This window comes from Macaca nemestrina, chromosome 8 (genome assembly GCF_043159975.1).
Source record: "Macaca nemestrina isolate mMacNem1 chromosome 8, mMacNem.hap1, whole genome shotgun sequence".
NCBI lineage: Eukaryota > Metazoa > Chordata > Mammalia > Primates > Cercopithecidae > Macaca > Macaca nemestrina.
In genome coordinates, this window is record NC_092132.1 from 143739711 (window position 1) to 143763742 (window position 24032).

A 24032-nucleotide genomic window follows, 5' to 3' on the forward strand; every position below is an offset into this window, starting at 1 on the left:
CCTCCCGGGTTCACACCATTCTCCTGCCTCAGCCTCCCAAGAAGCTGGGACTACAGGTGCCCGCCACCACGCCCGGCTAATTTTTTTGTACTTTTAGTAGAGACGGGGTTTTTTCTTAAAAGAAGGCCTGGTCGGGCGCGGTGGCTCAAGCTTGTAATCTCAGCACTTTGGGAGGCCAAGGCGGGCAGATCACGAGGTCAGGAGATCAAGACCATCCTGGCTAACACAGTGAAACCCTGTCTCTACTAAAAAAATACAAAAAAACTAGCAGGGCGAGGTGGCGGGCGCGTGTAGTCCGAGCTACTCGGGAGGCTGAGGCAGGAGAATGGCGGGAACCCGGGAGGCAGAGCTTGCAGTGAGCTGAGATCCAGCCACTGCACTCCAGCCTGGGAGACAGAGCGAGACTCCGTCTCAAAAAAAAAAAAAAAAAAAGAAGGCCTGAAAAATTGAATAAGCTTCAAGTGCACATCACCCTGACTAAGGAGCATGAATCAGTGGAAAAGATCCTCCGATTCAGCTGGCAATGAGGGATCCTCTATCAACCCAGACTGGTGGCTCATGCCCTTGGATGGATGACTCATCAGTGGATGTGCTCAGGTGTAAGGTGTGGCAACAGACAGTTGAAGCTAATGACAACATCTGATAAGGTCTCCTCTGGCCTGTAATTTTTGGAAAGTGGGTGAAGTTTTTTTCGTTGGAAGCAGCAGGACTGCCCCAGAATCCCTGACACAAAACCATGCCTGGCTTCCCAATAAAGGAAGTGGCACTTACTCAAGGAAGCAGAAGATGTATAAGTAAAATCTATCTCCTAAAATTCCAGACAAAGTGTGGCTCTAATCCCATGATGCACTGGGATCTTCGATGGCCTGAAGGAGCTTTTGTTCTCAAAACTTTGAGATTTGTTTCTTCCAAATTTAATCACAGGCAGGCACACAGTGACCTCCATAATAGGGTACTCCAACCCATTACACCTTGGCTTTCCTGAGAGTTAGTGCTTGGAAGCGAATTCAAATTAATTATCTGGCTACATGATGGCAGGATTAACCTTTAAAGTGGTTGCAATGACCATGATTTACATAATCTATTTAACCATTTTTCAATAGAATTAATATTTAGAAGGCAAGTGGGGAGAAATAAATTACATCTTATGGCTTTTTGTGAACACCAGGCACAGCTCACAAAAGAATAAAATTAACATTATCTAAGGTATAGAACATATCAGGTGCCCAGAGCAGTAAATTAGATTACAGGGATAACAACCATTCCAGAGGTTTCTTGTAATATGAATTCATCTGGAAAGTAAATAAACAATGCCACACACAAGGAACAGGTCTCATCCATCATTCTCCTCATGGGATACAAACAGTGATACCCGGATCGGCTAGGACTGCATGCGATTTTGACAGGTGTGGGTAATGCACATTGAGACCATTTGTTTAAGGATCTGCCACGGCTATATCTAGAAGGAACAGGCTGAAAACAAGATTGTTTAGCTTGTTTAAACTTAATTTGAATCTGGGTGCATTTCTTATCTGATCATTTTCTTCATTTAGGTTCTATTATGGGGAGGACACGTGGGTTTTCTTCTGCTTCCTAAAGAGACAAAGCCCTAGCAACTGATCGACTGGAGTGGACAGTTATCTTGTCCCAGGGGAATCTGGTGCCTCAGAGCTGTCATTTGAGGATTCCAGGAGAGTTCTTGTGGATTTCAAGGGAGCTTTCTGAACCTAAAACTTTGGAAAATGTAGACTGCTCCAAGAGAATATGACTTGAGGAGCAGGAATGAAAAAACAGGAGCTGTGTCATTGTCAAAACTAATTTACATAAAAATTTAATTTTCAATTACATAAGAGTATTCACTGTGAATTTTGCAAACACGGGAAGGAAAAGGAGAGTTCCAAAAAGATACAGGAGCCCCACTTCTCTTGCTGAGAGGCAGAGTGAGGTATACAGCGGAATGATCAGGGACCTCAGAGTCCAGAAAACTGGGTTCCAGCCCTGGATGGCTCTGAGCAAACTCATACACCTCTTTGGGACTCCAAGGATCCTCTTCTGAAACATAAAGACCATATGGTACCTAGCTCATAGCCTAGTGGCTAAGTGTAAGTTTGCATTTCAGCCCTGCTAGCTGTATGACTCTGAACAAGCCATTTAGCCACCTTAGCCTTGGTTTCCTCATCTATGAAATGGAAAGTTTAGTTGGACCTATCTCATAGGACTATTAGGATGGTTACATGAAATGAATATGTAAAGCATTTAGCACAGTGCCTGACACATAGTAAGGATTTCCTAAAAGTTGGCTTTTGTGAGATGTAATATAGCTATCTATCTAGCTTTATCATTTAATAATTCTAGTTTTATGACATGTAGGAAATCTCACAGCTGAGAAATATTATAATTGATGAATAGGTAAGCTCTGCCAATTCATGAAAACGTATATTCATCATAATATTAAGTAGAAGAATGAGGTTGGAAATAGCCGTATGCTGTGTAGACATGCCAAGTAAAAATAAGGAATAAGCAATGGAAGGAAATCATCATAAAAACCACTGAAACATTCTATTGTCCTTTTTTCTAAAGTTTGGGAGCTCTCTACAGATCTAATAAGAAACTGAAACTCTATGAAAAGTGGTTTTGCTTCTCTTTTTCTATGAAATTGTCCCAGATAAGTAGAGATTGCCATTTAGGGCTACGGTTAGTGCTGCAGGGCCACCTTGCAAAACCATCCTGCCAAAATGATGGATCTTGCTGTTTTGTGGCTCATCTGGAGCTCCTCACAAAAAGCCTTTTAAAAGAGAAAGATGGTCCATCTTCTTTCAGTGAAGCTTGTAGAACACTTTTCCTCAGAAAATGTTCTATTAGCTTTTCTCCAACTCGGCCCCAAGCATTTTAAGAAAAAAAAAGGCCATAAAGGTAGCCTACTCAATAAATTAAATGGAAACACTCTTTGTCACACTTTGACTTTTCCCTGTTATTTCCCACATCTTAGTGGGGAGAGAAAATGTGTGTAACTCCACTGCCATTTAAATTGCACTGGGGAATGGGACATCATATGTGAAATCAGTGATAGGCACGGCTACCTTTTGACTGATACTTTAAATGCAGGCTCCCTGGTTTCTGGCTCCTAAGCCAGTGATCTTTCGACCCCACCAGAAGGCCTCTGGGTTACTGGAATAATTATCAGAGTATTCTAAAAATTATAAGAGCTCAATTACAGAGTGTTTTTCCTATGCCTGGCACTGTGCTATACATGCTATACATGCTTGTATCATCCGATTCTCACAACAGCTCTCCAAGCCACGCAGTAATATTGTCTCTATTTTACAGACGAGGACATGGAGGCTCAGAAAATTTAAGCAAGATTAATTTAACCTCGTTCAAGGTTAAAATGTTGGTCCTCAGAGATAAAACTAGCATTGCCTTCTGCTTAAGATGGAGTTGCCTTCTGTCTGTTGATTGAGCTCTAATCCTCAACAGTGTTTTGCAAATCACGGTAATAGCTCCTGTCTTTTAGGAGTAAGGCTTCCTATTGCTCATGGCTTAGGAAGTTTCCCCAGGTAGGCGCCTCCATTCACCAATAGTCTGAGAGCCTGTTTTATGCCCAGCATTGAACTAAAACAAAAAAGCCTTTGTATTTCCAGCCTTGCCATTGTCTAAAAAGAATGCACTTGAGGAGAGTTAATAGACAGGTGAGGCTTTTAAAAAGTGAAAGCTGGCCAGGCGGGTGGCTCGTGCTGGCCAGCACTGTGGGAGGCCGAGGCGATGGATCACAAGGTCAAGAGATCAAGACCATTCTGGCCAACACGGTGAAACTCCATCTTTACTAAAAACACAAAAATTAGCTGAGCGTGGTGGCTCGTGCCTGTAATCCCAGCTACTTGGGAGATTGAGGCAGGAGAATCACTTGAACCTGAGAGGCAGAGGTTGCAGTGAGCCGAGACTGGGCCACTGCACTCCAGCCTGGTGACAGAGTGAGGCTCGGTCTCACATAAATAAATAAATAAAAGCCTGGCCCAGTGCAGTGGCTCATGCCTTTCATCTCAGCACTTTGGTAGCCTGAGGCAGGAGGATCATTTGAGCCCAGGAGTTTGAGACCAGCCTGGGCAACACAGGGAGACCCAGTCCTTAAAAAAAATTTAAAAATTAGCTGGACATGGTGGTATGCACCTATAGTCCTAGCTACCCAGGAGGCTGAGGTGGAAGGATCTGCTTAAGTCTGGGGAGATAGAGGCTTCAGTGATCCTGTCACTGTACTCCAGCCTGGGCAACAGAGCGAGACTCTGTCTCAAAAAAAAAAAAAAAATTAAGGCCAGTTAGGGACTTAAAAAATTAGCTAAGAGCCTCCTTAAAAAGTAGGCTACAAGGCAAAAATTTCTAAACAGAGAGTGAGAGTGTGTGTCTCTGCGTGTGTGTGTGTATGCGTGTGCGTGGTTTGTGTCTGCATGCGGAAAGTTGAAATGTTGCCCGTTGATTCCACACAATGCCATCAGAAAAGATGAGCAACATCGAAGCAGAAGAGACTATAGCTATTTATTCCCCAAAAAAGAGCTCTTGAAGAGATTCATTGGCACGACATTAGCAATCTTCTAAAACATTTATACATGAATTCTTGAAGACAAGAAAAGGACAGATCAATCAGGTACACAGCATTTGAAACCATCACATTATTCAGTTCGGCAATAAGTCATCGTCTGTTAATACAGAGCCCCTCACTTCCTCTCCACTTGGCTTCCTCATCTTCCACCTACAAGTATGAAAATGCTGCTGGGGCCCAGCCAAATCAAGCTGCTCCGCGGGTGCCCCTCAGAGCCAATGTGTGGAAATGAAACTGACAAAGCCCACCAAAAATCAACCTATTCGTCCTTTAAAGAGATGGCTCCATCTCTTCCTGTATAGGGATGCCGCACCCCTCCCAGAAGGGCCAGAACTTGGGTTTTTTTTCTCTTTTCAACAGTTTATTCTCCTGTTGTTGGTCACAGAACAGAACATAATTAACAAATTGGAGGAGACGTCCTTTTGTTCCTCTGTGTCAGTAATAGATGTTTCTTTCAGATCAGGGAGCCAGAGGGGGGAAATGAATGCTCCAATTAAGCATGAGGGAAGAATAAATTTAGTCTCATGCAACCTTAAAACAAGCTACCCAGCACCCCAGAGTTGAGTCTCTGCCAGATTCTTCAGGAATATTCCTGACCCTAAGATTAGCTCTGTTGGTGCAAGAAAAGAGTTTCTTGTCTGTATAAAAAATGACTTGTGCACATAAATCTGGGATGCATGGGTTCTCAGGCTAACCATTTTGTTCCCCACACCACTGGGGGAGGCAATAGAGAGTTTGGCCATATAATCCTGAATTCTGAAGACATGCATACCTCAATTCAAGACCTCCATTTTTTGTGGACTTCAAGATTTACTGTGATTCAGGGAGAGAGAATAGAGGTATCAAGTTGAGAATTACTGACTTATGTGATAAAATGTAGATCTTTGGGGACTGTTGTCAAGGTTTGAGAGAAGGTTCTCACAACAGTAATTTAAAGGCTTTTTTTTTTTTTTTTTCTTTTTTGAGATGGAGTCTCACTCTTTCGCCCAGGCTGGAGTACAGTGGCCCAATCTAGGCTCACTGCAACCTCTGCCTCCCGGGTTCAAGTGATTCTCCTGCCTCAGCCTCCCAAATAGCTGGGATTACAGGCGCCCACCACAATGCCTGGCTAATTTTTTTTTTTTTAAGTAGAGACGGGGTTTCACCATCTTGGCCAGGCTGGTCTTGAACTCCTGACCTCGTGATCCACCCGCCTTGGCCTCCCAAAGTGCTGGGATTACAGGCATGAGCCACCGCACCCAGCCAGAGGCTTTCTTAATTATTTGAGATGTGACATAGGAAATTCACCAAGTTCCTCTGAAATTTTGTTTCTTCTTTTGTTAAATGGAAATAATATCTTTTGCTTATTACATAAGGACAATCCACTAGAACAGGAGTTACTTGTATGTAAGCATATTTGTCCCATAAGATTTTATCGCAAACCTTTGAGTAGTGCCTGGCACAGAGAAAATCCTGAAAAATACCATTTTTGAGAGAATAAGTAAATGAGGGTATAATTACATCAGTGAATTGGCAGTCATAAAATATGAAAATTTCATGAATTTCTCTTTACTCGTTGTAAACACACTCTTTTCCAGATGCAATAAATGATCAGGGTTTTCTTTTGGCATGGTTCAAAGTTTATAAAGTATCTCAACCTTTGATTTGGGGCTTTTATTTTTATTTTTATTTATTTATTTATTTATTTTTTTGAGACGGAGTCTCGCTCTGTCGCCCAGGCTGGAGTGCAGCGGCACGATCTCGGCTCACTGCAAGCTCCGCCTCCCGGGTTCACACCATTCTCCTGCCTCAGCCTCCTAAGTAGCTGGGACTACAGGTGCCCGCCACCAGGCCCGGCTAATTTTTTGTATTTTTAGTAGAGACGGGGTTTCACCGTGTTAGCCAGGATGGTCTCGATCTCCTGACCTCATGATCCGCCCACCTTGGCCTCCCAAAGTGCTGGGATTACAGGCGTGAGCCATCGCGCCTGGCCTGATTTGGGGCTTTTAAAATTACCTGTTTTTTAAATTCTGTTTTATCTTTGGCAAGCCAATGCTATTACAAGCATGGCTTTTCCTCTGAAGACTGAGTGACTCATCCAATAGTCTTCACCTGAGCTCTATCTAATCTCCTTCTCGGTCCTCAGGGAGCTGGAGATAGTTTCATTTGGCTTTGTGGCAGCTCAGTGGGAGACTTATGAAGTCATTCCCCCCTCGCCATAACACCTTCAGCCCTTCCCTGAGCTGCACTGCTAGAAATCAATTACCCTCCAAATATTAACGGGAAATGGTGCTTTTAATAGAAAACATTAATGACATTCGAGGTCCCAGTCTCAGCTGTAATTTTCCCAGACGTTAGGCAGCAGGGGATCTTTGGGGCTAGTTGAGTTCCACCAAGTAGACTGAGTCTTCACGTTTGGTACGTGCCAGCTTGACTCATGCTCCTTGTCACAACCCTAGGGGAGCTGTCAGTCACCAACTGATACTGACAATGGCTCGGTGGGTAAATGAAATTGAGGCATGTTGTATCTGACATGCTCAGGAGAGACAGACATGAATACATCATAGTCACTGAGTAGTCCAAGGCAGCCCATAAGGTGGGGCCATCGGAACAGGTTCAAGTTGCGAGGACTGAGAGAGGGCCAGAGTGTTCAGGGAAGGTTTTATGGAGTAAGTGGGATTTGAATTTGGAGTTGAGGAAAGAGGGTCAGGTGCACTGGCTCACACCTGTAATCCCAGCACTTTGGGAGGCTGAGGCAGGAGGATCAGGATCACTTTAGGCCAGGAGTTTGAGGCCAGCCTGGGCAACAGAGCGAGACCCCATCTCTACAAAAAATAAAAAAATAAAAAAATAAAAATTAGCTGGGTGTACTCTCTTGTGCCTGTAGTCCCAGCTACTTAGGAGACTGAGAAGGGAGGATCACTTAAGCCCAGGAGTTTGAGGCCGCAGTGTGCTGTGATCATGCCACTGCACTCCAGCCTAGGTGACAGAGTAGGGCCCTGTCTCTAATTAAAAATAAAGGAGTTAAGGAAGGATTCAGCCAGCTGTGCATTCTGAGTGGTGACAATGATGCAGAGTGAGTGAGTGAGGTGTGGAGGGAGACCAGGGCTTTGGGGGAAAGCCCCAGGCAAGATCTAGAAGAGGTGGCTTCTGGGAGGACTTCATACTGACCTCAGCAAGGTCAACAGACTGCATGCCCCAGACCTTTCCTCCTGGACAAATCCTACTCCCTGATACATCTCGTCATCTGCAGATCAAATCAAGAGTGAATGTGAAAGTTATTTGAAAATTCTAGTTGCGTTATTATTATCATTTAGGAAACATATGGCCAACAAAGCAGGTGAGGCAAGAATCAGGAAGGACATTAAATGCCAAGCTAAGGAGTGGAACTGAATGAGTGGTGAAGGGGAACAATGGCTTCAGCAGGTCCACTGGGCTCCTCTTTTCCATCAGCTTCCCCTATCCCTCACCTCTGTACTACTCACGTTACTATCCATGTCTCTTCACCGATGTTATAGTGGAAATAAAAGCTTATGTGTAAGAGGACTGATGAAGTATTAACTCACCCCCTTTCACTTCCACCCTCCATAAAGCTAAAAGTGAGCAAACCAATTTCAGTGGTTTATTTTAGAATTTCAGCAAACTTTGAAAATCTGAAGCAGTGCTGCCTAGCAACAAGAGTGAGGATGTAGAGGTGGTCTCAGCTGAGGCTCGGGATGTGCTGCGGATTCACTGCTTCCCTCTGGCTTCCCCTGATTTTCCTGATCTGAGCCTTGGTTTCCTCATCTGTGCAGTGGAGCTTCCATGTTCTCTAAGGACATCGAATCCTCTATGGAGTGGCTTCTGCATCTGAGGACAGAAGAGAAGAGGAGCCCCAGGGAGGGTGCTAAGTGCCCCGGAAGGGCAGATGAAATATATGGAGGTCACAGTGACAACCACATATCCTGTTAGTGCCAAGTGGACACTGGGTCTCTTCATCCAACAGACACAGGGGATATGTTGATGAACGACACAGGGCTTCTGCCATCACAGGTCTCACAATACTGGCAAAGTCAGACACATAAACAGACTATTGCTGTGAAGCATGCCAGGTGTTGGGATAGGTAATGCTGGGAATTACAGGAGACAGGCAGGGGACATCCACGCCAGACTGGTGTTTCCCTATATTTTAATCTCATGTTCACTACAATGCTTTCTTTATTTCCTGATTAACTTTAATTTTTTTTTTTTTTTTTTTGAAACGGAGTCTCGCTCTGTCACCCAGGCTGGAGTGCAGTGGCACAATCTCAGCTCATTGCAAGCTCCGCCTCCCAGGTTCACGCCATTCTCCTGCCTCAGCCTCCTGAGTAGATGGGACTACAAGCACGCACCACCACGCCCACCTAATTTTTTTGTATTTTTAGTAGAGATGGGGTTTCACTGTGTTAGCCAGGATGGTCTTGATCTCCTGACCTTGTGATCCACCCACCTCGGCCTCCCAAAGTGCTGGGATTACAGGTGTGAGCCACCGTGCACAAAGTATTTCCTGAATATCTTTACCAATCAAGCAGATTGAACACCTTTGATCTTCTATTTTTAGGAACATTACACTGACATGAAGTATATTAAATATGCCTAACCCTCCTGGCCCTGAGTCACATTCAAGGGGGATCTGCTCCACCCTCTCTGGTGAATTCTGGATCACCTAAGGCTCTTTCCCTGTGCTGTTACCCATGACTCTCTGTCATGGTCTATGCTGGCTATTTCTGTGTGGGTGTTTATTGAGCTCACTTCTAGAACACCTTCTTTTTCATGCTCTGTACACCTGCTCACTTGTCTGTGTTCCACCTTTCACCAGGTGTCCAAATGTCGTTGGGCAAATCACCTATATTCTAGGGCAGATACCAACATTAAGATCCAGCCATGACAGAAAAACAAATTATCAACCACCTGCTTGAATCTAGTTAGGAGAGTTCATGTCCAAAGTCAGTGAGAATCTCTTGAGTAGTGAATTAGTGGTGTTTAGAGCAGCCATTGACCAGTCAGTCAATCAATGATTATTTACAGAATTCCCAAAATGCATAAATCACCATGTTACATGTTGTTGAACACATAAAGACACATAGGCTTGGACCCTGTCCTCAGTGAGTAAACAGTCTCAAAGGAGAGAGACCAGTTATTGTAGACTTGTGGAGTCATAAAATATGAGAGTTGAAAGTCTCTTTAAAGATCATCTCTCCTAATTTCTATTCCAATGAAATTTCTCAAACTATTTTTTGAGAAACAGGAGTAAATCCTGACAATTTCATAACAGCTAATAGCTACATTATATGGGTGTGGTGGCTCACGACTGTAATCCCAGCACCTTGGAGGCCGAGTCGGGCAGATCACAAGGTCAGGAGATGGAGACCATCCTGGCTAACACCGTGAAACCCCGTGTCTACTCAAAACACAAAAAAATTAGCCAGGCGTGGTGGTGGGTGCCTGCAGTACCAGCTACTTGGGAGGCTGAGGCAGGAGAATGGTGAGAACCCGGGAGGCAGAGCTTGCAGTTAGTTGAGATTGAGCCACTGCACTCCAGCCTGGGTGACAGAGTGAGACTCCATCTCAAAAAAAAAAAAAAAAAAAAAAAAAAAAAGTCACAGTAAATATAAGAAAGTTCAGAGAGGAAAAAGTTAGTAAGGATTAAACATCAGAGAAACAGTTGTGGAGAGACCCAGGCTGGATCCTGGGGAGATTGACCAGGTAGAAAGTGTCTAGGAAGGAAACAACAGTATGAGAAATTAATGAGGCAAGAATGAATGAGTCAGGTGCAAGGATGCTAACTGACTGAAGCAGATGTTTGCTGGGATCAAAAGAAAATAACTGTGGTCGCCTACCTGACAATGACTTCTGCCTTCTTTTACGTTGTCAGAATTCTGATTTCTGTTCTTCTGTTCACTGGTCCCCTTGTCGAATCATGTATATTATTGTTGGTCTAAACAATAACAGTTATCCCACTTTTCTTACCAGTGATTGGTTTAGCATGGCCATGTGACTGAATCCTGACCAATGAGATGTGAGGAAAAATCTGCCAGGGACTTTGAGAAATATTTCTTCATTATTTAAAGGAAACGCATAAGAAAGGAGTCATGTTTGTTTTCTCTGAAACTGGGGTTTAAGGATGTGCTGTCCAGAGCTGCTGTAGCCATCTTGTGAGCCTGAGGGGAGCTAGCCAACAAGCAAAGGATGGTAGAAGAGAAAGATAGAGCCTTGTTATTGATGCTGAGTCATTAGCTAGAAAAACATTGGATTTTCTTTACCTCTAAGCTTCCTGTTATGTGAAGGAAAAAAAATCATCATCTTTATTATTTAAATTATTTTAGTTTGTTTTCTATGGACTTACTGAAAGTACCCGAAATGACACTTAGGAGCTTCACAACCAGTCATAGAAGTTTGATGACACAGAAAAGGGTAGGGGTTATTGGAGAGAATGGGAATGAATAGAAAAGGAAAACAAGAGGAGGATAGAGGCCAGAGTTGATGGGAGTCAGTATAGAGCTAAAGTATAGAGTTAAAGCTTGGGCTCAGGAGTCAGACTGACTGGAGCTCCAATCCTAGCTGTTTGCTAATCCTTCTCCATTTGACTTTCTCCTCTGTGAGATGGAATTAAAAATAGTTGCTGCCTTATTGAGTTATGAGAATTAAATGTGACTGTGCGATGTACGGTAAGCACTTAGCAGAGTACCCGGCATACAGTAGGTGTCATGTAGAGTTAACTCTTAGGAGGGTTGAGCCCTGCCCTGTCCCGGGTACTGACGATGCTCTTCTTTATGTCATGGGATTGTCTAAGGTATAGCTTTTTCATGCAGGATTGAGTGGGGGGGAAAAAAAGAAATAACAATAGGATAGAGTTGGTTGCCCTTGGGTTAGGTGCCCCCGCCTAGCCCAGTAGGTTGTGGGGCCCGGGAAGGGCAAACTGAAGCCAAGCTAGTTAGGCAGGAGAAGCCTGGAAAGGGCCATCCCCTTAGCAAGGGATGTGAGCAGACGAAGCCATTCTTGTGCACTGTAGAGATTTGTCTACACCCTTCCTGCCTGTATTAATATCTTCAACATTTATCATTTCTAAACATGTTCATTGAGTTTGTCTAACACTTTCCCAAGTTTACTGTTCACCATAAAAATCCATGCTTTTTAAAATTTTTTTTCCTAAAATGACCTTTCTAAACCTTCAAGGGTTTGATATCCAGGAATCTTGTGACCGAGCCCATGCACCCCACCCTTTCCCTTCCTCTGTTTCAGAGATCTATCCTCTCCCTCCTCATCCTCTGCCGCTCTGGACTGAAGATCCTAATGCTTGCCATCTTCCCAGATCTCCATGCCCTTAACTATTGCATTGGCCCCTCCCTAGGCCTTCTGCAGCTCAGTTTGTCCTTTTTGATGTGCAGCGAGGAGAAGTATGCACAGCATTTTCCAAGTGAAAGCAAGTTTCTGTTTACAAAGCTCTTCCTGGAGACCCCAGCCTCCTGCTGGCCTTTCAGCCACATCACCCCATGTCACCTGTCAAGCCAAATAATTACCTCTTGGCTTCCTTCTCCTCCTGCATTCCCTCAGGGACAGATAGCCTCTCCAAGACTCTCTGAAAATAACTCTTAACCAGACAATAGCAATTTCTCCTTGCTGTGCTGCCATTCTCTGCCAAAGGTAAGAAATCAGCAAGAAGCAAAACGATTTTGCAGCCAGGAGAATTCTAATCCCGGGCTAAGCATGTGCACATCCCAAATGCTGCATTCAGGGCACGATTCTGACAAACAGATGACACTGCCACAGTTGTGAGAACAGAGCTGTTCACAATCTGCCGGCTTCCTCCTAGGGCGGTGGGGAGAAGCTTTCCATCAATGCCAGCCCCTCTGATCACACCCCTAAAGCATAGCTGCAGTGAGCAATTTCCTTCCAAACAGCGTGAGCTTAGATCTACGTGAAATGAACTGGATTGTGTTCATCAAAACAGCTTCAGCAACTGTATGAGCCGTTCCACTTCCTATGTTCCAATACAAGCCTTTCCAAGGTTTTGACTACAAAATCTAACCTTGGACTTACCTTTTATTTTTCCCGGAGACACACTCATGTGTGTGCATGCTCATGTTTGTACATCTAACTCTTCATGTATGTCTCTCCTTCTCTCTCGGTGTCTCTCCCCATCTTTCTGTTTGCTTCTCTGTTTATGTTATCATGCTTTCTCTGTCTCTGTCTCTCTCTTTTCCCTCCTCCTCCTCTGTTCCTCCCTCTTTCTTTTCCTCACTCCTTTTCTCCCTCTGTCTCTCGGTCTTCCTTCCTTCTCTTTGTCTTCTCTCGCTCTGTCTCTGTTTGCCTCTGTCCTCAAATCTCTGCTTATACCATATTCATGTGTATGGTGTGTGTGTGTATATATATGTATGGTGTATATGTGTGTGGTGTATATATTGTGTATGGGGTGTGTGTGTGTATATATACCATGCTATATATATATATACACCATGCCATATATATATTGTTTTTGAGACAGAGTTTCACTCTTGTTGTCCAGGCTGGAGTGCAATGGCACAATCTCAGCTCACTGCAACCTCTGCCCACTGGGTTCAAGCGATTCTCCTGCCTCAGTCTCCTGAGTAGTTGTGATTACAGGCATGCGCTACCGCGCCCAGCAGATTTTTTGTATTTTTAGTAGAGATGGGGCTTCTCCAAGTTGGTCAGGCTGGTCTCGAACTCCTAACCTCAGGTGATCCACCTGCCTCGGCCTCCCAAAGTGCTGGGATTACAGTCGTGAGCCACCACACCCAGCCGTGTATGGTATAATTTATATACTAATTTATAATTAACTAGAACATTAGATTAACCTAAATACCCTTTTCCCTAATTGTGCCACATGGCAGAGGCACCAAGGAGATGGCTGTACAGATTGCTTGTGTCACGTATGGGAGATAATACAGAAATGTGTGTAAATGTCTTAAGAGTATCACACTGAATATGACCCAGAAGCGTGCGTAAAAAGTCAGTAGACCTCAAATAACAGCTATGCCCATCCTCGGGGGTTCTGATGGCAATAGCAGCTGCCTCTGATGAACCCTGATTGTGAATCTGCCCCTCCTGACCCATGCTTTTTGGGGCCTTTGCCCTAGAAGGGTCATTTCCTCCTGTTAGCTTGATCTGCCTGGTCCCTCAGCCTCACGCACCATCAGGTCTCAGCCTCTGAGCTGTGAACGCTGCCCATCTCAGCTTTCCTGAGTATAGATGACGCCTCAACAACTCTGTCCTGCTTGCACTTAGAATCTCAGCCTTCCTGAGTGTAGATGGTGCCTCAACAACTCTTAGAATGAGACTCTGTCCTGCATGCACTTGTCCCAGTTGTCATAAATTATAGAATCATGAGTCTGAAAGGGACCTCAGAGTTCTCTACTTCAATCTCGCATTTGACTAATGAGTAGGATGACTGGTGTGTCCGCACAGCCTCAATGTATGCATCTTGTCCTGACATAGTTATTAATGGCTCCCTCTTTTCCTTTCAAATATGTCCTAATGTGGATGATAAATTATATGGTCTCCCGATTAATGAGAGAAAACAACTTAGCCAGGCCCAGGACCTACACCCATGCATCCAGAGTTTTTATTTTTTAATAATCGTTACACTGTGTTGCCTCTTTCACGTTAGATATTTCTTTAGAACAGTGCTTCTTAACCAAAATCACTGAGAGAGCTGTTTTCTTTTCTTTTTTTTTTTTTTGAGATGGAGTCTCACTCTGTTGCCCAGGCTAGAGTGGCACAATCTCGGCTCACTGCAAGCTCCACCTCCCAGGTTCATGCCATTCTCCTGCCTCAGCCTCCCGAGTAGCTGGGACTACAGGTGCCCGCCACCACATTCGGCTACTTTTTTTTTTTTTTGTATTTTTAGTAGAGATGGGTTTCACCATGTTAGCCAGGATGGTCTCGATCTCCTGACCTCGTGATCTGCCCGCCTCAGCCTTCCAAAGTGCTGGCGTGAGCCATTGCGCCCGGCTGAGAGCTGTTTTCAAAACACAAATGCCTTGGATGGAATAACCTCCTGGGGTAGAGTCTGGACATATGTCTTACGTCAAGGTTTCCAGGGCGATCCTGATGTACAATGCATTTCTGTTGCAGAACCCCTGCTTAGAGAAAACAGGTGATTAGGAGAGCTTGCTAAATCCCCAAAATCACGTGGCAAGATGGACTATTTCCATGCTAACAAATGTGGCCAGCCATATGCCAGACTCCAATGCTTCATTATTCATAACCCAATTTTGGTTTTGGATGTGCCCTGTAACTTTAAAATCAGGCTAAACAGGGAGCTAAACCCCAGAGCTGATTTCTCTCATGGGTCCGGCTCCAGAAGACAGACAGAAAGATTTATTTGACCCTCGGAGGATTCCTTTCATTTGACTTTCTGCTTCCTGTTTGCTCCATCAGGCAATCAGTGGTCAAGGAACCAGACGAGCATAGATTAGTTTTATTCCATTACAGATGAAAGTTATTGCCACATGGTAGCTTTGAGATAAGCCAAAAAGCGATGCTCATCACCAGCAATGTGGAGCTGATGGCCAGAAGAGACTTAGTAAAAGACAGGAGTGCTCCTGACATTTTGCAGGGAAGTGAAGGTACCAGAAGACATGCCTCCGTGCCAGGAAGGAGAAAGTAAACCACAGCTGGAAACCTAAGCGGAGGAAGAATGGTAATTAATCAGTGCCTGAAAGCCATCTGCTTTCCTTGGCTGAGAGGTCTGTATCGGCAGTATTGGCTACAGATGCTTGAGAGCAGGCTGGGTACTGGAAAAGGGAGGGAACTTTCCTGTTCAGGGAAGGTATAAAGATCCGTCTTGCAGAATACAGGGGCTGTAAGAGGCAGGCTCACTCGGGCAATATTAGTAGGTTTTTGCTCCCTATCTGCAGTGGTCATAGGTTGACTTTCTTTGGTTTGAGGTTTTGTGTTATGTTTTTGTTTCACAAATTGAAATCCATTACCTGTACTTACAGTGATGCATAAAGAAATGATCACACGTGTTTTTGGTTTTTTCTTTCTTTCCAAAATGCCAATTTAAAACACAGCAGCCAGGTGCAGTGGCTCATGTCTGTAATCCTAGTACTTTGGGAAGCTGAGGCAGGAGGATCACTTCAGCCCAGGTGTTTGAGACCAGACTTGGCAACAGACCCCGTTTTGACAAAAGTATTTTTTAAAACATCAGCGAGGCACGGTTGCACACGACTGTAATCCCAGCTACTCAGGAGGCTGAGGTGGGAGGATCGCCTAAGCCCCAAAGGTCGAGGCTGCAGTGAGTTGTGATCATACCATTGCACTCCAGCCTGGGTGACAGAGGGAGATCCTGTCTCAAACTAAATAAACAGTAAACCAATTTTTTGAAAGGTATTTACCCATGGGCAAAGAGAATGACACTGGAAAAGGGAAAAAAACAGAAGCTAAGATATATATATAAAGGGATGGGATGAGGATACAGAAAGCAGATGGGGGATTGATTTAGCTCTGACTGGAAAGGTAGTTTGTGAAGGAGTTCAGATGGGAGTGGGTGATGATAAACAGGTGAGTCCTTTGGAAGACGCCATGCTGAGCTGCTGAACCAGCAGGATCCAGCCCACTCTGAAGAGTCAGGTAACCCCTCTGCTCACTTTCCCATGAGCAATGGGAAACATTTGTTTTGTTTGCTGTAGAAATTGAACTGAAGATTAGGGGCACAGCTGAAGACAGAGGAGGCCTGATGCCGCAATCCAGGGTGTTACAGGGCCTGCCTGCTGAACTGTGAGGCCCCCAGCCCTCCAACTCAGCCCGGCTCCTGGAAGGTAGCTATCACGGGCACATCCCTCCCACCCCAGGGAAGAGAATGAAAGATTCTTCTTTGGGGAAACTAATCGGCTCCAGAGGAATGATCTCTGCACAATGAAAATTGAGAGTCTACCAATGGAAAAACAAAAATAAAACCCATATGCTCCTTGATATCTTACAAAGGAGCCTACAATTTGACAAATTGCACCCATATTCACCAAGCTGACGCTCGTTTTTTTAGTTCTTCAATTTTACAAGTGCAAGGACAGCCAAGGAACAAGTGAGGGTGGAATAAAGACATTTCACAGAACTCACAAACTTCTTCTCCCATGCACTGTTCTTCAAACTCCTGTAGCCTGTGCTGTGGCAAAAATAAACAAGAAACCCAACAAAGAGGAAGACGTGGGATCCAGTAAACAAGAGTTATAATACAAAATAGCAGTGAAGGGAAGTCCTGGGATCGCAACTGTGCATCAAGCTTAGGAAGGAATGAGCCTGGATGGAGCAGGAAGATGGAGAAATACGACTGGGCATGGTGGCTTATGCCTGTAACCCCAGCACCTTGGGAGGACGAGGCGGAGGCATCACTTGAGGTCAGGAGTTCAAGACCAGCCTGGCCAACAAGGTGAAACCCCCTCTCTATTAAAAATACAAAAGTTAGCCAGGCATGGTGGCGGGTGCCTGTAGTCCCCGCTACTCAGGAGGCTGCAGTGGGAGAATCAGTTGAACCCGGGAGTGGGTCAGGATCACACCACTGCACTCCAACCTGGGCAGCAGAGTGAGACTCCGTCCCCTGTCCCCCGCCAAAAAAAAAGGATGGAGGAATATGAAGGATGATGTTCATAAGAAAACAATGGAAGCAGAAATAATCTAATACATTTCAAGGTTTGCAAAAATAATTTCCAGGTATTTGAAAGATGATAAAGCCTTAGAGAAAAAAATAAAGATTAAGACATGTAAAGCTAATCAAATAAACAAATCAGGTAATTATTAATTACAGGAAAATATAATGAGAAAAAATACTGATACACAGCTTCTGAGACAGTCCCTAATGAGCCTGCATTCCGGTTTTCATATCCTTGTATAATCTCTTCCCATATTCAGTAGGGCTGACCATGTAACAACTACGATTTTGCAGAAATGGTGGTGTGTGAGTTTTAAAGCTAGGTTATAAAGAGAAATTGGGGCTTTCAGCTTGGTCTCTTAGATCAATTGCCCTGGAAGAAGCCAGTTCTCATGATACAATTAACGATGACACTCAAGCAGCCTTAGGGCCAGGAGCCGGACAACACCAGCATACCTTACCGACCACCAGACTGAGCCACCCTGGAAGATACTCAACAGAGTCAAGTCTTCAAGTGACTTCAGTCCCCAGTCAACACCTTGACAGTAAGTTCATGAGAGACCCCCAAACCAGAGCCACCTGCTTACATCACTCCTGAATTCCTGACACACAGAAACTATGTACAATGTTTATTATTGTTTTAAGGTGCTAAGTTTTGGAGTTCATTTTGAGTATGAAGGCTTCGGTACCTGGCAGTTGAGTAAGTCATAATAAAAAACCAAAAATGTGGGTGTAAATCCAGACTATTGGTCAGGAGCTGGAAGGACTTTGAGGGCAGTGTTAGTGAAAGCCTGAAGAATATTATAGAGATTGCTAGTAGAAGCCTGATGGCCATTGAGAACAACAACAACAACAAAAAATGGGAAATGTTACTTTAAAATGGAGAAAAGAGGATCCTTGTTATAAACAGCAGAAAGTTTAGCAATACTTTTACCTCTGCTAACAAGGAAAAATGGAAAACTACCTAATGAAGTAGGTAATCTAGCCGAGGAGGTTTCCTGGCAGAATGTGGATGATACCACATGTTTTCCCTTTTCTGTTGAAAATAAAATGTGAGCATAGAGAGGCCACAGAAAGACTCTTCAGCAAAAAGATAGAACTTGATAGTTTGAAAATCCCCAGCATCTCTAGATGGCAAACGATCCTAAAATTAAGAAATGGCATCTATATGAAGATAAAATCCAGGGAAGTGTCAGGAAAACATGATATAAAGATGAAGCTGAGGGTCTGGTTGTAACAAAAACAACTGTTAGAACTTCAGCTATATCTAAAGCAGTGTCTCCGGCCACTGTTTTTGTTGTTGTTGTTGTTGTTGTTTTGAGACACAGTCTCGCTCTGTCGTCCAGGCTGGAGTGCAGTGGCACGATCTCGGCTCACTGCAACCTCCGTCTCCTGGGCTCAAGCAGTTCTCCTGCCTCAGTCTTCCAAGTAGCTGGGATTACAGGCGTGTACCACCACACCCGGCTAATTTTTGTATTTTTAGTAGAGACAGGGTTTCACCGTGTTGGCCAGGCTGGTCTCGAACTCCTGACCTCAGGTAATCCGCCTGCCTCAGCCTCCCAAAGTGCTGGTATTACAGGAGCCACCGCGCCCGGCCCTCAGGCTACTGTTAGTCAGACAAGGCTTCTAAGAAGGTTAAGGGCATTGTCCCTTCCTCATCTCAGCAAAAGTCCAAAGTAGAGAAGGTTTATATCAAAGAAATTTCTGGATATGGCTTTTGTTTAATGGCATAAACCCCAATAAGATTCATGGAAGATATATAAAGATTTTATAAGAATTGTTTTGGCAAAAATACCTCCAGCTTGAACTGAAAGGAATAGAAAGAGAACAAATTATAAAGATGACTTTGGATCCCCAAACTTCTACAGGCAGAAAGCAGGCTTTTGAGAAAACATCTCAGCTGTATACAGGGGCTACCTTTGATGGAAAGGAAAGAATGATTCTGAAAGTAGAAACAAATGTTCAGTGGGCATAGCCAAGAGCCATGGAGAATCCTGCCCAGGTCTCGAGTCGTAACTAAGAAACTGTTAACTGCATCTTGCTTAAGAATTGCTATGGCCCACTGTCTCCTGTATGTCTTCTCTTTTCTTCCTTTTATTGGGAGGGTTTCTAGCAGTTTTCATATTCCTGTCTCACCAATGTATGTTGGCTGCAGACAACTTGTCTCTTTGACTCACAGGTCTTCCAATTAAGAGGCACTGTGTTTGAAGAGCTATTATTAAAGAACCACCCCGAGAAGCTTTATTTTCCCCTGGACCGAATTTAGACAATGAGATACTGGACTTCTGGCTGATGCTGTCACGGGATGAGACTTTGGGGGAGCTTAGGAGGCAGGTAAGTGAACTTTGTATGCAGGAGAGATATCAATTATTGGGATTGACATTTTTTCCTTTTTAAAATTGTTCATTTTTAATCGCTGTAGATGGACAAGTTAAACATATTTATGGGGTACATGTGATATTGATACAAGCCTACAATGTGTAATGATCAAACTGGGGTAATCCCAGCAGATTGGGAGGCCAAGGTGGAAGGATCACGAGGTTAGGAGATTGAGACCTCATTGGCTAAAACGGTGAAACCCCATCTCTACTAAAAATACAAAAAATTAGCTGGGTGTGGTGGTAGGAGAATGGCATGAACCTGGGAGGTGGAGCTTGCAGTAAGCTGAGATCGCACCACTGTACTCCAGCCTGGGCAACAGAGCAAGACTCCATCTCAAAAAATAAAAAAGTAAAAATAAAAATTGGGATATAGCCATATTGGGGGAAAGAGAAGGCAAACAGGTAGAGATATAGGAGCTAAAAACCTATGTCCCTTAACAGAGTCAGTAAACACCATCTAAAACTGATGCATGAATAGCAGAACATGCATATTATGTAGAAAATATAGAGACAAATACCAGAAGCATAACCTAAAATTGTTGAAAGGGCTTGTTTCTAGGAAAGAAAACTGGAAGTGAAAAAGGGTGGGAAAAGAAACTGATGTCAACCCCCAAGATGAAAGTTTTAGTTGTGTAAGATTTCTTTAAAACCAATGAGCTCGGCAGGGTGCAGTGGCTCATGCCTATAATCCCAGCACTTTGGGAGGCCGAGGTGGGTGGATCACGAGGTCAAGAAATCAAGACCATCCTGGCCAACATGGTGAAACCCAGTCTCTACTGAAAAATACAAAAATTTGCTGGGCATGGTGGTGCACACCTGTGGTCCCAGCTACTCGGGAGGCTGAGGCAGGAGAATCACTTGAACCCAGGAGACAGAGGTTGCAGTGAGCCAAGATCACACCACTGCACTCCAGCCTGGCGACAGAGCAAGAATCCATCAAAACAAACAAACAAACCAACAAAAAACAATGAGCTCTAAAAGAGAATGAAATAATGTCTTCTGCAGCAACTTGGATGGGGCTGGAGACCGTTTTTCTAAGTGAAGTAACTCAAGAATGGAAAACCAAATACTGTATGTTCTCACTTATAAGTGGGAGCTAAGCTATGATGATGCAAAGACATAAGAATGATACAATGGACTTTGGGGACTCCGAGGGGAAGGCTGGGGTGGGGTGGTGAGGGATAAAAGACTACTCTTTGAGTAGAGTGTACACTGCTTGGTGACAGGTTCACTAAAATCTCAGAAGCACCACTAAAAAATTTATCCATGTAACCAAAAAGCACCTGTATCCCAAAAACTCTTGAAATTAAAATTAAAATTAAAAAAACAATGAACTCATAATAATTCAATGAAAATAGGCTGGATGCAGTGGCTCATACCTGTAATCCCAGCAGTTTGGGAGGCCAAGGTGGGCAGATAACGAGGTCAGGAGATCAATACCATCCTAGCTAACACAGTGAAACCCCGTCTGTACTAAAAATACAAAAAATTAACCAGGCGTGGTGGCGGGTGCCTGTAATCCCAGCTACTTGGGAGGCTGAGGCAGGAGAATGGTGTGAACCCAGGAGGCGGAGTTCACAGTGAGCTGAGATTGTACCACTGCACTCCAGCCTGGGCGACAGAGCGAGACTCCGTCTCAATAAATAAATAAATAAATAAATAAATAAATAAATAAATAAAAATAAAATTTTATTTCAAGAAATAAAGACCTACCCTGTATCTGAGAGACTTGGAGTGATATTAGTGAAAGTGGGCACTGCAGTAGTGCTATAGGCAGGATGAAAAGAGAAGAGTATTTGCTTGGGAGCTGAGGTATAACCAGTTTCCACAGCCAGAGAGCAGACCTGGGGAACTTCTGGGTGAAGCGGGTGGCTCTTGGGCCGCTATGGAGTGCAAGCACAGACCTGGAGACATCTTTTGACCACAATCTCTGGCATGTCCATGGTCTTGCCTTTACATTATGGTCCTAACTGCCATCATGCCAACATGTCACCCTAAGAAGAAGCAAAGGAAACCTGTTGAGTAGACGCTGCTATTGGAACATACTTAGTAGAATTGCTGAGTGGGGACACCTGGATTCAAGCCACCTCTGCCTCTGCCACTCATGAGCCCTGAGGCCCCAGCACAGTCATCCAGCCCTCTGCTGTTCTCTGTCCTCATCCATAAAACGAGGATACTTCCCACAGGGAGTCTCTCACATGGTTGTGAAGAGAGCAAAATCGGAAAATGGGGAATCAGTTTTTTTTTTTTTTTTTGAGATAGAGTCTCACTCTGTCACTCAAGCTGGAGTGCAGTAGTGCATTCTCAGCTCACTGCAACCTCTGCCTCCCAGGTTCAAGCAATTCTTCTACCTCAGCCTCCTGAGTAGCTAGAATTACAGGGGTGTGCCATCACGCCTGGCTAGTTTTTGTATGTTTAGTAGAGACAGGGTTTCGCCATGTCGACCAGGCTGGTCTCAAACTCCTGGCCTCAAGTGATCCAGCCACCTTGGCCTCCCAAAGTGTTAGGATTACAAGCATGAGCCACTGCGCCTGGCCAGGAAGCACTTTTAAACCATTAAGTTCTGGCCGGGTGCGGTGGCTCACACCTGTAATCCCAGCACTTTGGGAGGCCGAGGCAGGCGGATCACGAGGTCAGGAGATCGAGACCATCCTGGCTAACACGGTGAAACCCCGTCTCTACTAAAAATACAAAAAAATTAGCCAGGCATGGTGGCGGGCGTCTGTAGTCCCAGCTTCTTGGGAGGCTGAGGCAGGAGAATGGCGTGAACCTGGGAGGTGGAGCTTGCAGTGAGCAGAGATCAGGCCACAGAACTCCAGCCTGGGCAACAGAGTGAGATTCTGTCTCAAAAATAATTAAATAAATAAAATAAAATAAACCATTAAGTTCTGTTCAGGTGTGGCTTCCTCTTCCCCAACTTGGGCAATGGCACCTCTGCCTCCTCTCAGGATGTGGACAAGAGAAAGAAGGTGCAGCCTTCCAGACTATGAAGAAAAATGAACCATTATCACCATGACCTAGAAAATCTTCTTAAGAGTCAGAAATATCTGGAAAAGTTGTAGAGAACAGAAACCCTATCCCTCCTACAGTCAAATGAGGTGAACATAATAAGGGCTGCGAGAATTGATAAGTGATCGCATTACAGCCCAGACTGTCTTACTGTGACCATATAAGTGCTTCACCTCACCTTTTTTCACCTTCATCACTTTCTCAAATAGCATTGGGTGACACAGCTTCTTAGGTTTGTCTGCCTTGTGCTCTTCCTGCTATACTTTCAGATTGGGAGGGGTGGTTATCCTCCATTTATTTACTTTCTTGCTTATGGTGCAACATAAAACAGTCACTAAGAGCAGACGCTGCGCTTTCTTGTCTTTGGAAGCTCTTCACATTAAAGAAGGAAATGGCCTGTGATGACATTGACTTGTGCACGTGTGAGCAGCCTGCGGGCACAGATTTCTTTTGTAGGCAGGTAGGTTGGGAAGATACTGTCTCTGAAATGTCTCTCCCCAACGATTCTTGTGAGGTCAGGTGGCACCAAGATCTTCTCGAGTTTGTTCGAAGTATTGAGAAGCTTTCTTCATGCCTACCGCTAATGTTGGCATTGCTAGCTCACAGCAGATGTCTAATGCTGCCTGCAAAAATACTTTTTTTTCAGACAAAACTGGGCAGGAATCATTAAAGGTACCTTAACCACCTCATTCCCAAAACAAGAAGAAGCTCATCCAAACAAAGCCCACAAATTAGCCCGATTACAGATGAGCACAAGGTGGTGGCCTTTTAATACTTCCCAAATTTATTCTTGAAATCTCCCTAAAGAGCAAAGAAGCATATTTATAAGCATGAAAGAGCTGCAATATGGTCCTTAGAGCTAGAATTCCATTAGCAATCCTGCACCTGCTATTGTACATGACCTGCATTTTTACAAAATGGAAGCTTTATGATTTGTAGGGGAAAAAAGAATCTGTTTCTTTATGTCCCAGAACACAAAGAGCCACGTGTAGGGGACTGTCAGTGGCTTTCAGAAAAGGTGGAATTCGATGTAATCCCACTCTATCTGTGCGTTGGTCCTGATTGCTTCAGAGGTTCTCTAGAAGGCTAATGTAAGATCAGAGTACTGAACATTACACTCAGCTATACTAATTAATGAGACGGGGAAGCAAATCAGCTAACACGGGTACAATTTCTCAGTGATTAAAAAATAAGTAACTACAGACTTGAGCAGGTCATCAGATTACATCAGGTAAGTTTTGTTTGTTGTTTTTTTTCTGCAACCTATCCATGCTGCTTCACAAAAGTATGGCTTACAGAAACCATTTATATCCAAAAAGTGGTCTCAGGTCCACAAAAGGAAAGAATGATGGTGTTTGAGGTCAAAATATATGTTTTAGTTATTGACTCATTCATTTACTTAACACGTATTTTTAAAAGCCCCCTAGGGGCCGGGTGTGGT